The sequence below is a fragment of the Rhinatrema bivittatum genome, chromosome 12 (genome assembly GCF_901001135.1).
Source record: "Rhinatrema bivittatum chromosome 12, aRhiBiv1.1, whole genome shotgun sequence".
NCBI lineage: Eukaryota > Metazoa > Chordata > Amphibia > Gymnophiona > Rhinatrematidae > Rhinatrema > Rhinatrema bivittatum.
The window spans coordinates 65534422-65548472 of NC_042626.1; the positions used below are offsets into that span (position 1 = coordinate 65534422).

The 14051-nt window shown below is 43.5% G+C and overlaps 1 protein-coding gene across 4 annotated transcripts in view; it reads left to right on the top strand.

Annotated features, from left to right (window-relative positions):
* The window catches only part of ARHGAP27 (Rho GTPase activating protein 27), a 181076-nt gene that overhangs the window by 26986 nt on the left and 140039 nt on the right, over positions 1–14051 (top strand). The window contains exon 1 of one of the 4 annotated variants that reach the window (XM_029572474.1): positions 6137–6315. The exons of the other annotated variants lie outside the window; for them this stretch is intronic. The gene's annotated coding sequence lies outside the window, so the exon portion shown is untranslated. Of the gene's footprint in view, positions 1–6136; positions 6316–14051 lie in introns of those variants that run through there. 4 annotated transcript variants of the gene reach the window in all.

The window sequence follows — 14051 nt, forward strand, 5'->3', positions numbered from 1 at the left end:
AGGGTTCAAAAACTCCAAAACAAAGCCCAACAAACCTCGTAAACCTGAGGAAATATTTAACCAATACACCTATATCACAAAAAACCCCAATAGTGTACTTTTTTAATTTTTAACAGGTAATCTGTAGGACCTTCATGACTTCAGCTTGCCAATCGCACCAAGCTGTATCCACCTCTGGTCCAACTTTATTATAATTTCATTATTGTGCTCACTCGGAGTCAAACCTCATTTTTTTTATATATGTTTGTTTCAAATTTTACTTGAAAAGTCCACGGGGCAGGGAGACCTTTGTAAAGCAGTAGGTTTGCCCCTAGCCAGGAGCCAAAAATAACCGGTACTTAGCTTTAATGTCAATCTTTATACATCACATCATCCGGGGTGATGGTGTCGGGGATGATCTTGAGTGACTTGACTGGGATGGAGTCAAAGGGGTGACGGGCTGGGTTGATTTTCTGGATGGTCTTTTTTACTTCAGTAGATGCGATGAGGTCAAAGTTGGACCAGGTAGATGGAGCTTCATTGTTCGGAGAAGGAGTTTCTTCTGATGAGTGAAGGTTAGGATTTATGAGATTGCTGACTTTATCAGAGAAGAATCGGGTAAGATCTTCACAGGTCTTTGTATTGTTTGTGGATGTGGCGAGGGGGGGGGTTGCGTCAGTTTGGAGACGAAGTTGAAGAGGGTTCTTGGGTTGTGTTGATGTTGATGGATTTTTTTTCCAAAGAATTCACGTTTGGCTTTGTCAGTGTCGGTTCTGTAGATATAGAGGAGCGTCCTGTATCTATCAAGGTGCGAGGAGGTGGGCTGTTTTCTCCAGGTTTTTTCGGCTTGACGTAGTAGTCTTTTGGTGTTTTTCAGAGCGGGGGTGTACCATGGGGTGTTGTGGGAGTTGTTGTTGGGAATTGCCTTGGTGATGGATGGGCATTTTGATTCGGCGAGTTTGTGGTTGATGTCAATCCAGGAGTTGATGGCCGTGTTTGGGTCTTTGAGTTCCAGTGTGGTGAGAGCATTAGAGAGGTCTTCGGCAAGGATGTCACTGGGGCACGGCTTTTGGAAACTGATGTATTTTTTGGAGTTGTTTGGAGTGGGGTGGTGGTTTGTGAGGTGGAGGGTGGTCTGGATGAGTTTGTGGTCGGACCAGGGGATGGAGGTGGTGGTTGTAGGACTGTTGGATGTAGAGATTTTGCTGTTGATAAAAATCAGATCGAGGGTGTGTCCTGATTTTTGCGTTGGAGAGTGGATTATTTGCTTGAAGTCCATCGCATGCATGGTATCTAGGAAGAGTTTGCATTGTGGTTGCAGAGGGGAGGCATCGATGTGGAGGTTGAAGTCTCCTAGTATTATTGCTGGAAGATCCAGGTCAATTTGTGATGAGATGGTTTCGATGAGGGTGGAGGGGTTTTGACCTAGGTAGTTGGGGGGGGGGGCATATAGGAGGAGGATTTGGAGGTTTTTGGATTTAAAGAGCCCTAATTCGAGGGGGGGAGTGGGGGAGAGAGGGATGTATTTGAGGTTGAGCTCTTTTCGTGTGATGAGGAGACCACCTCCTTTTTTCTTTGGTCTATGGAGCGGGAAAATGTTGTAGGAGGTATGGGGAAGTTGGTTGATTAGGGCGGTGTCAGTAGATTTGAGCCATGTTTCGGTGATGCATAGGATGTCTGGGTGATTGTCTATCAGAAGGTCGTGGATAATGGGAATTTTTTTGGAGATGGATTGTGCGTTGATGAGAAGTAGAGTTAAGGGGAGTGAGGTGGGATGGAATTTGTGAGTGGTAGTAATGGTGGTGAGGCGTTTGGGGTGCGAGGGGGGGGTCTTTTGCGGGGGAGGCAGGTGCAGAGGGGTGGTGGTGGGATGAGGAGGGAGTGCATGGCGTGGCAGGAATCTGAGGCTGTGACTGGATGGTTTTGGGAGGGTGAGGGCGAGTTATGTGGGTTAGTATGTAGTAGTGTGTAGGGTGGGTATTGGGAAAGGGTATCTGCATAGGAAGGTGCCTGGGGGGGTTGTAGGCTTTGAGAATCTCGGAGTACAGATAGAAGAGGGGGGGGCAGCTCAAAGGGGTGGCACAAAGGGGCATACTAATATAGTTGACCTTATATTACATTCAAATAGTTTGCTTATATTGTGTACAAAAAACAGACAAATTTTAAAATTGCACAATTAACTAAAAGAAAGAGGGAGCCTCACCAGGCTGAATTGCAGTTTGCTCATCACCTCTGCCATACCAAAGATGCCTCCTTGTTAAAACAGAAAATGTCATAATGTCTCTATCGCTCCATGATGAGGCTGTAGCTTAGTAATGTATGCAGTTCTGGTCACCTCATCTGAAAAAAAATATATAGTTGTACTAGAGAAGGTATAGAGAAAGATGACCAAAATGATAAAGGGGATGGAACGGCTCCCCTATGAGGAAAGGTTAAAGAGGTTCAGGTTGTTCAGCTTGGAGAAAAGATGGTTGAGTGGGGATATGGTAGAGGTCTATAAAATCTTGAGAGAACTAGAATGGATAAATGTGAATCTGTTATTATGTCAGGTAACAGAAGGGACTCATGGGCATGCCATGAAGTTAGCAAGTAGCACATTTAAAACAAATTGGAGAAACTTTTTTCACTCAATGCATAATTAAGCTCTGGAATTCATTGCCAGAGGAAGTGATTAGGGAAGTTAGTGTAGTGGGTTTAAAAAAGTTTTGGATAAGTTCTGGAGGAGAAGTCCATAAACTGCTATTAATCGAGTTGACTTAAGGCCTGATTTTTAAAACCTGGCACGCACGAAAACGGGGAGATATGCACATGGCTGGGCCTCGTGCACACCGTGGGAATTTTTGAATGCCCGCGGCCATGCGCACATCTCCCAGTATGCGCAGAAGAACCGGATTCGAAAAAAGGGGTGGACTGGGGGAGGAGCAGGACGGGGCGGGGGTGGGCCGGGACCATGCCAGCACGTGCAATATGATACTGCTGCGGAGAGCAGATAAGTCTGAAAACAAAAGAAAATTAGGTTAGGTAGCAGGGTTTTAGGGGTCAGAGCAGAGAGGGGAAAAGGGAGGCAGGTTAGCTAGAGGGTTTAGGGAGTTCCTTCCCAGTCCGCTGCTTTATTGGAGCGGACTGGGAGGGAACTGGGAAAAGACCTAGTCCATTGCCGCACGTATGCTGTAAAATTGCCCTCCCCCCTTGCGTGCGCAGATACGCGCACTGATATAAAATTGGGCGAGCAGATAGCGGATTTTATAATGTGTGCGTCGATGCATGCATGTTACAAAATTGGTGCGCACATGGAGGCCTGCGCGTGGGTTTACAAATCTACCCTTTAGGGAATAGTCACTGCTATTACTGGCATCAGTAGCATGGGATCTATCTAATGTTTGGGTACTTGCCAGGTGCTTGTATCCTGGATTGGCCACTGTTGGAAACAGGATGCTGGGCTCGATGGACCCTCTGTCTGACCCAGTATGTCATTTCATTTTTTTTTTCATTTTAATAGATTTATTAATCGCCTAACACTGCAAGGCCTAGGCGATATACATAAAAACATACATAATAATAATAATAAAACAAAACATAAATAATACACTTCTTAAATCAGATTTCATAGAAACCATGTCATGTTATACAAAGCTAATAATAGAGACTTTGCCAAATCAAGAAGATTCAACTTCTTTTGTTCTTATGGTCCAAGTTTCCACTTTACAGTGATGGACCTGACAGTGCCATCGGACACTGACATTTTCTTATAGCCTTCCCCCAGGCAGAACCTTTCAATAACGTTATCCCTGAGTTCTTCCAGCAGCTCCTTGTTCAGCAGGTTGTGACTTTTGCTTCAAATTCACTTCATACAGCAGAAACAGCTTGATTCCTCGTGCAGGTTTATTCGAAGCAGCTCACCCAGCTGTGATTGGACATAGGTGAGCTCTATTTAACCTGTTGCGCATCTTGTTAAGGCAGTTTTTTTTTAAACCAGAGTTAACTGAGGTTTGCTATAACAAAGAATGCAAAGACTTATGCAGTCAAGACTTTTATGGTTTTTTATTCTAATTACTTTTGGAATATCTCCATAATTGTTCCTTCATAATGAAAGTGTAGGGTAGATGAGAGTGAATCAAACTGATTTGATTTTTTTTTTTTTTTTAGACAACAGAATGTTTAGAAATAAAAACAAGGGCATGAAGCCTTTTACAAGGCCCTGTAGCTGAGTGGGGTGGAACAGGTAAATGCCCTTTAAATCAGTACAAAAACTAGAGGACATGCCATGAAACTAACAAGTAGCAGATTTAAAACAAATTAGAGAAAGTCGTCACTCCATGCACAATCAAGCTGAAGAATTTGTTGCCAAAGGATGTGGTGAAGACCTCTAGCATAGCTGGGTTTAAAAGTGTTCTAGATGCAAAGTCCATAAACAATTATTAGCCAGCTGGACTCCAGGAAAGCTACCACTTATCGCTGGGAGTGAGCAACAAGGAATTAATCTACTTTTTGGAATCTTCCGGATACTTCCTGGAGATCTGGACTGGCCAGTGTTGGATACAGGTTGCTGGGCTCAGTGGACCTTTGGTCTGACCCAACATAGCGCATCTTACGATATTATCCATATAATCGTCTCTTCCTGTTTTTATGTGTACAATTCAATCTTTTGTGATATGTAACATGCATTCTTTTATGAGATGCTGTACATCCAAACATTAAAGTGCATATTTAATCCAAGAATAAAATACTGAAAGAATTGCACCCAGTTACATAATTGCAATAGTGAAAAACTAGTGAAGAAATGTACTTCCCAGAGCAATCATTCTGTCCATCACTTTTCATAACCTCTCCTCATCTAATCCTCTGCCACCCCTCACTTTGTATCATGACTCTTACCCACTCCCCCCACCCCCAACTAAAGTGGCCATGCTACGATCAGGTCCACCTCATCCCCCTGCCACACCCCTTCCTCTTGCTTAATTTCCCCCCATCCCCCTCTACATAATCCCCTTCCAATTTTCCTTAAGTATATACATCTAATTGTAAATTCTCGATTTCCTTAAATATATACCTCTAATTGTAAATTCACGATTCTGTTACTCGACTCTTCTATTCCTCATACACCCAAGTTCCAGTTCTCCCTTGTTCCATGTAACTTTCTAATTCCTTTTCCAAAAGTTAACTGTTTCCCCTGTTCACTGTAAACCGATGTGATATTCCTATGAATGTCGGTATAGAAACATTTTAAATAAATAAATAAATAAATCACTGTCTGCCAGGATGCAACCCAATGATTTCCAAGACTGTCTCCAGAATGATCGTTCATGCAGGCCAAAAACCACCGACATGGTGGATCTTGTGGCTGCCACCTGCGCCAGGGAATGCAATTCTTTAACGACTTGTAATGCTCCTTGTAGACGAGTCAGTAAGTAAAATAACTGGAGACCTTGTCTTGGCAGTAACTGGTTAAGTGGCCTAAATCAGTGGTTGCATTGCATGCAAACTTATCTCCTGCATATTCGTTGCAGATATCCTGAAAACCCAAGTGACTGGGAATCACCTTAGTTCATGGCACTGTAGTGAATGTGTAATTGGATGCAATATTTGATTCTTTGAATACTGTTAAGACAAATTTTGTTGAATTCTTAGATTCAATATGACTCTAATGATTGGATCTTTCGTCCTTTATGCAAGACTATTTTACACATTATAGAAGACCAAATCCTGCAAATAAAAATAGGGACAGGTGATTATTAGAATGAAGATGATTTATTAATGTGATTATCCCCCTCATTTTGAATGATTGTGCCTTTATCACTACAGTGTCTCCATTTTCCCTGTTGTGCTATAATATAATATTCCTTGGCTTTGTGTTTGCCTTACCTGACATTTTGTATGCGTGTTTGTGTTTTGTGTGGCAAAAGCAATATGACAGGCGCATTTAACTTGTGTGCATTTCCCTCTTTATAAGTTCCTGTTGCCCAGCTATTGTTCTCTGATCTATAACTTGCATTTCCCTGCGCTGTGGTGAAGTGAGCACAGATTTCTGTTCTCTCTCTCTCTCTCTCTCTCTCTCTCTCTCTCTCAACTTGCTCTCAAAATTGTTTGAACAGGAAATGAGGGAGAGACTGCCAGGCAAGTTCAGACCGGAGCCTGTCATCAGAGCGCACAGGCAGAGACAGGCTAAGCGTCCCAGCGCTTGCCTCCAGCAGGATAGCAGGCTTCCTGATTCCTGACACTGCTTTCCCTCCCCAGTCTTGTTCCTAGCATGCTTCTCGCTTTCTGGGACCTTACAGGAGGAGCAATGCTGCCTCTGGAGAGCTGCTCGGAGGAGTGACGGAGTCCCCCACTACCCAGGTAACCTCTCATGAGACCCCACCAGGGCTTTGCGTTTGTGCGTCGTGCGGGCACGGAGAGGGATGTTGAGTTTGTGTACGCTTTCAGATTGGGGGAGCTTTTCCCCCTTCTTTGATTCCTGAGATTGTCCTGGAGAGTTCTCTGGGCAGAGGGGTCTTAACGGTTAGACACTTTGTCTTATTTGTGTCAGTGTAGAGCTTCACTGGACCCAGAGAAAGCTGGAATCTTTGTAGGCAGTGATGGCTTTTGTTGGACTGACAAAGATGTTGTAGTAGGTGAACTTTTGAGATCACACCAGATGTGACTGCAAAGCTTTAAGGAATGAAGCGTCTGTATCTAGAGATTGTTGTGGGTCCGGATGAGAGAGGTTTTAGGGGCTCACACAGCCCCTAAAACCTGCTTTAGCTCTTGCACTGGATCCGGAGATCTGAGAGAGCCGCAGCTGAAAAAAATGTGGCAAGCTCGTTAGGGATGGGGGTAAGCCTGTCCACCTGGAATCCAGGGACCACCTCTCCTGGATTCAAGGGGTCGTCACTGGGGAAGGGTCCCCAACTTTCACTTTCTGCAGTAAAAGAATTTGATCTTCCACCCTGTGAATGCCCAGGATTATCGGTGAGTCGGCAATGGTCAGAACCAGTTACTGCTGGGTTAGTCCTGGTCAACTGAAGGTCAGATCCACAGGAAAGCACATTTTTCTTCCTTTTTATTCAATTTAAAAAAAATCATTGTTGTTCATATACATTTTGAAAAGTACACAGAAATTCAAGACCATCCCAGAGACCACAAAGCTTTTATCAGGGCATTACAACTCCATATAAAGCAGGGGAACATTTCGTGGAACCATGAGCAGGTCAGGTCAGCTCTGAGCTGGAGGATCAGATCAGGGTGTGAGTTCCCTTGTTCCCGGCCTACTCATTAACTTAGCGCTCCACCACCCTGTCCGTCGCTGCAAAAGGCACCAGCAAGGTCAGCCTTCAAGACGTGCGGTGGAAAAGCGACTCCTTATCCGTTACTGATTTGCTTCTGATTTAGTTCCTCCTCAGCTTGGTGACGATGGCATCTATGGTAAGGTAACCAAGGGGGTAAGTAAATCCTTTGTGTCTTAAAAAGGAACTTATGCTTTCTATATGGGCAAGGACAAAGAGTTTCCTGTGATTTGCTCTTGCTAAAAATGGTAACGCATTGAGCAGCCTGTGGAAAGTGCAGGATGTTCACCTCATTAAGACGTCCCTTAAATCTCAGGTCAGCCTGCAAGTGAACTAAACCTAATCAACTTCATGTCCCTTTGTGCGCAATGCCCAGAGAGCGCAGGACTTTATCATCCATAAACGTGCATTCAAGATAAAGTTTGTTACAAGAGCCAAAAGGACATTTGACTGTAGATAGCTGTTTTATTGACTATTTTCTGAAACATGAAATATTTCTTTTATTTTTTAAATTTAATCTATTTTACGGCCTGGCAGCTTTGTGCAGCTGAATGTTAGGCATCTGGCTCTCGGGCACAGCAAGGTTTCATTCACAGGCTCCCAGGGCTTTTGCCTCGTGTGCCCCTCTGCCCATGCAGTGACTGGACTCAGTCAGGAGGCACAGATTGCGCTTCCCTTCCGCATCCCCCAGCCCTGGCCTACAGGAACATTGGAAAAAATGTCTGCTTTTCTGGCAGTAATTAGTATCCGTAGCCAACCATGTCAAAAAAAACAAAACAAATTATTTAAAATAAAGAGAGCCTACTCAGATAGGAATCATTTTGGCAAGCAATAACAGCAGACTAAAGTGATTTCCCCCTTTTCCGAAGTTTACAGATCCAGTTAACAAGGAGGGGGGCTATCTTGCTTAGCAGAGATGCAATCAGTGTCTCACTTCAGCATAAGCTTGGTGAGGTGGCTGCATTTTAGCTTCCTTTTTTCTCTACCGGGCATGTCTGTGCTATTTACAATGTACAGGAAGCCAGGAATGGGTGATATTTAAAGATGTAGAAAATGCAAGATAGGTGTCACCTGAACAGTGATGTTATTGCTTTAGATTATAGCAGCAGTCATCGCTGTCCTTTTCACTGACATATGAGAATGAAGGGCATGACATGAAGCCTAATTACCAAGCATTGGACCTGGGGAGGGGGTAGACGTGGGGGGCGTTTGCTCCGGTAGTTTCTTTCTGTTCCATTCTACTTCCAGCTCAGCTGTAACAGGCAGGGGGCCATGGACAGCAGTGCCCTCCAAATTGTGGGCTCTGACTTCAGCCAGTAGGTGTCACCATCATGCAATGGCCGAGGCTTATTGCTCTAGGGGTACTAAACTGCCTTGGTAAAGTCCTGACCCAGAGATCAAATCCAGGCCCACTTAGCAGCTTGCAGGCCTACAGCTTATCTATGGGGCTTAGCCTGGGTTGCTTTTTTGTGTAGACAAATAAACAGCAATAAACGTTTTGTTTGTTTAATAAAACAAGATACTGTCTCTCAGTAGATGCCAGATGACCACCATGGGAGCCAGGGGTTTACCTACTGTTAAATTGGGAAGTAAAACATATTCAGTGACTTCAGATATCAGAAGTATTGTTTGTAATTTGCAAAGTCAAATCAATAACCCTTCCTTTTTTTTTTTTTCACTCAACCCCACACAAAAAAAATTCTTGTCCAAGGGCCCTGTGTGGCCATTAAACAGAGTTACCAGACGTCTCCAGGTCATCAGGGAAAGCTCATATTCATCATCTTCTGGGGGTAATTCTTGTCAGTCCTATAAACACCTACCACAGCCCACAGAGACCCAGTTTTCTGGACTCTTGGTCTGGTCGACTTTCAGCTTAAACTGGCTATGTGTGTGTTACCAAAGGAAAGGACTGTAGCATATCTTGAATTCAGTGGATTGTAGGATCCAGATTAGCATGGATTCACAATGAAGTAGTCACATCAACGCAAATTATTAGGAAGGGAATGACAAAATGGTGGATGTCATAATGCCTTTGTATCGCACCATGATGAGATTGCACCTTGAATACCGTGTACAGTTCTTGTCGCTGCATCTGAAAAAAGATATAGTTGCATTGGAGAAGGTACAGAGAAGGACGACCAAAATTATAAAGGGTATGGAATGGCTCCCCTATGAGGAAAGGCTAAAGAGGTTAGGGTTGTTCAGCTTGGAGAAGAGAAGGCTGAGAGGGAATATGACAGAGGCCTACAAAATCATGAAAGGACTTGAGTGGGTAGATGTGAATCAGTTATTTTCTCTTTCAGATAATACAAGGACTAGGAGATAGCACATTTAAAACAAATCAGAGAAAATTATTTTTTACTCAATGCACAATTAAGCTCTGGAATTGATTGCCAGAGGATGTGGTTAAGGAAGTTGAGTTTAAAAATGTTTTGAATATGTTCCTGGATGAGAAGTCCATAAACTGATATTAATCAATAGAGAATAGCCACTGCTTGTTACTAGCATTAGTAGCATGGGATCTGTTAATGTTTGGGTACTTGCCAGATACTTATGACTTGGATTGGCCATTGTTGGACACAGGATATTGGGCTTGATGGACTCTTGGTCTGACCCAGTATGACATATCTTATATTCTTATGTTCAAATCTGATCAAGTTATGTAGTAGGGGTGTCCAGGGAGAGTCTCAGGGTCCGTCCTGGGGCCAACCCTATTGAATGTTTTCATAAGCGATTATTCAAGAGGGCCTTGAAAAGGGCAGGTCAGCCTTTCCCCCCAGGTGATACATTTTTTTCCATTTCACTTATTAAAATGTTATATTCCACACATTACTTCTAGTTCATGGCGGAGTGCAATATTTATACATCCATAATCAAGAACAGAAAAGGCAATGCAAGCAACTCAAAACAATATACACTAAGAGTCATGAGATCTGCAATCAGACTGTTTGTTCCAGAGCCAGAGGAAAAATGTAGATGAGATTTTAAGACTTTGGAGGAGTAGGTGAGAGTGTGTGACAGCTAAGATTATTCCCAAGCCAAGCATGGGAAAAAAATCATGTGACTGTCACACCAGAAAACACTGCCTACAAATCCCTATATATGTGTCCTGTTTGTTTCAGTCCTCACAGGAACTGGGGGGGGGGGGGGGGGGGAAGAAGGGGGAAATCCTATAATTTGAGTTATTGTCATCTCAGAGCCCAGATCTGATCCTTCCTCTGAGAGTGGCAGAAATAGCAGCTGTCCAAGCCGGGTCCTTCCTGATTACTCACAGGATATCAGTGACGTAAGCCAATGACGTGTGTGTGTGTTCATGCAGGGAGATTAACGAGTATTTCATTCCAAGTTACATACTTTTCAGACTGAATAAGATGCCAGTTCTGTCTTCCTCTGAGTCTCCCATTTGGTTGCTCCATATGTCATTCTGTCTTTCCACATCCTTGTAGTCAGTGCTATTATTAGTAGCTCCAGGTGTGTCTAATTTCTCTTTAAATGCATCTACTAGAGCTGCTTGCTTGTAAGCACTGCTAAAATATGGTTCCCCTCCTTTTTAAAGTACATTTATTTTTGATCTTGCTAACCTCTGATTCTTCCAGGCCCACCTATCTTTGACAGTTGTTTGCATACATCTATGTGCATCCAGTAAATGGGTTCTAACCCCCTCTGTGGTTTCTAGGGTTCTTGGGTGCTTGTGGTTAAACAGGTGCTGTAGTGGACCAGCTCGGGGTGTGACCTTGTTGGATAGAGGTAACCAAGACCCTCTGTGATGGAATAACTTCAAGAACAGCCCAGCTGGGTTTCGATAAACCAGGCAGACTGCTGAAGGACCCGAGGGTCTCTTCCAGTTAACGTACTCAAACTGGCAACTGTACTGGTGATTCTCATACAGTCTGGTTATTCTCAGAGTCAACAGCATTCATAAAATCCACTTCCCCCAAGAATTCATAGTAAGGTAAATACAGTCCATTGAAGAAAACAAATATGGACTACAGCAACTAAATAGCTCTGCCCAGAAAAATATCAGAAGAGCACGACCAATTGAAAGAATAACCGCCAGCAATAACAACAGAGTTCAAGGATCAGGATAACTTTCCTATACTCTGGAACTCGATATACAAATTCTATAACTAAGTTCTCACTGCTCTTCTTCCTACAGGGGAAAACATCTCTGCTGGTCAGGGAACATTCTCTTAGGTTGGCTCTGCATTATCCTTCTAGTAGTTGTTGGAGTTAACCAAAAAGAACTCCCTCTCAAGAGCCCAACAAACTTTGCCTTTCTAATTCCAGACTTCTGAACAGAAAACCTCTAGAAGCAAGTACATTTTATCATTTATTTCTACGCCAAGGTCTCCAGGATCGAACTGCAAGGATTTAAAGGCATAGTCCTCTTTACCACACAAAGCATAGAATATTTAGGAGCATTATAGCCATTAGTGCTAATTGTGTATAATGCTGAGGTGGTAAATTGAGTTAGAAACTGGTTGAATGATAGTCAAAGGAGGGTTGCGGTATATGGAGCTCACTCTAAGGAAAGAAGGTTACAAGTGCAGTTCCTACCCAGGATCAGTCTTGGGCCCAGTTCTATTAAGTGTTTTCAGAAAGCTCTGTACCTAAAGCCCTATGAAATAAGACATAAAGACCTAAATATGTATACGCTAGTGGAAAGGTATAAGCAGGCATAAGGAGATGAAAAGGAAATTCTAGATCCAGAAATTATGATATGAGGCTCAAAGGGGGTAGATGCAGGACTAATATTAGAAAATATATTTTTTTTTATCAAAAGGTTAACACAGTAACCTAATAAATAGTGGCACACAAAATGGCGCATCCAGTCTGCCCAGTAGAGATTCATCCAATTTAGATCTATGCACACACAAAAAACCCTTATGCAACCCAATACACACTCCCTCCTCCCCCTCCCCAAGTTACAACTCCCTAGTGGAGGTGGTGGAGTAACAGAATTTATGAAAGTCTGGGACAAACAGAGAGAATCCTCACTGGTGGGAAGGTGAAGGAGGAGAAAGCTGGAGATGGAGTAGATTTTGTGGTGTTGAAACAAAAAAGGAAAATGGATAGATGAGATTGTCCTTGCTGTCTTGATCTGCAGTCATATTCTACGTATCTATGTCTATACAATGCCATTGTATCACCTTGTAATCTCGTTTTTTCACAATGAACATCCAAAATCTTTGTATTAGTTGTTCATGCTATGATGATTATTGCATCCACCTTCTTACCCTTACCTCCTCCGCCAGACCCCTTCTGATCGCCTTCCACCCTCTCTGCCCATGCGTCAGCCAAGCCCTTGCTTTCTGTTTTCCTGCCCCTTTAGGATCTGTGAGGTTCTCCTTTCATTTCATTTTCCCCTTCACAGAATCCACTTGATTCTACCCAGATTTTTGTTTCATTTCCATCTCCTTTTGCCCTTGTTTAATTGTCAATCCTGAGCTGTCCCTTTGCTTATCTGATTAGCCTGTGAGACCGGGCAGATAATGTAAAGGGACATGGCCATTGTGGCAGAGTCCCCAGAGATGTCCGCTAGGAAAACCTTTTCCCTGAAGTTGAGGGAACTAGGGAGCGAGTAGTTAAGGGAAGGAAAATAATTCCAGGGGGAAAGCAGCTACCTCTATAATGTGAAAGCAGGCAGCTTGTAAAGGCTCCCTGGCAGGGGGAGGGAGGAGGGAGCCTTGGCAGGAGTCCACACTTCTAAAATTCAGGTGGTTTCAATTATTGTAGGTGATATAAAAGGGGGAGCCATGGCATGGGGAGGTGCTGAGCTCAATTCTCTGCAGTCAGGGAAGGCCGGAGGAAGGAATACCCTCCTAAGCTACTAAGCTGGCGACTGTGCCTGCACCACTAGAGTTACTGTACAGAGGTTAAGTCAACCACACTGGGAATAAGGTGTTGGATTTTGCTGCTGAGTTGTAAGTTTGGTTTTTTTCATTTTATTGTCATTAGCATCTGTGCACTCTATAAAACTACATTAGTCTAAGACTAGACCTGAGCTCTTTCTGCCACCTGGGATACAGCTGGAGTCCCAGGTCGAGTTCACAGCAACCCCAGAATAAGCCAAGCTGCTCCAGGGAGTCCCCGGGAGGGAGGGAAGCTCCTGAAGACTTTCACTAGATTCAGATATCTGGGACGAGCCCTTCTGGATGAGCTGGGCCTGGCAGTATCCGGGGCTTAGATTAGTGTTCAGAGAAAGCTGAAAGTGCTGCTGGGGCACCTCTTGGGTTGTGGCTACTGCTTCCCTGGAATCCAGCTGTTTTGGCAGATTTCTAATTGCTGTTTGTGATCCTGAAGCTCAGCGCTGGTAGCAAGAAGGAAAACCTGCCAGACAAGTTAGCAACATGGGTCCCTCCACTACCTGCTGACGCTGCAAAGCATAAACAAGCATCTTCATTTCCCTAGGTTTTACTGATTCATGTATGTTTACTGGTTTTGTATATACTTGTAAGGTTAAGTTTATTACTATTAATGTAAGGATTTTATTTATTTTTTTATGGGATTGTATTTATTTTAAATCCTTTTATATACCTGATGCAAACCACTTTGGTAAAGATAGGATAATAAAAGCCCAAAATAAGCTAAATTCTGGGGGGGAGGAACCAACCAACCAACCAAACCATCTTCACAAAGGGAATAAGGCGCTGCTCCTGAGTTATCCAGGGCAGGGATAAGAACTTAAACCTTCCAGAAATTGGGTAATCGGACAGCTTGGTAAGCCTCAGTTTGGTAGAGCTCAGGGAGCCAACAGTCAGTAAATTTCCTTCTTCTCCCATCATCTATTACCCATTGGGTGTTGAGGGC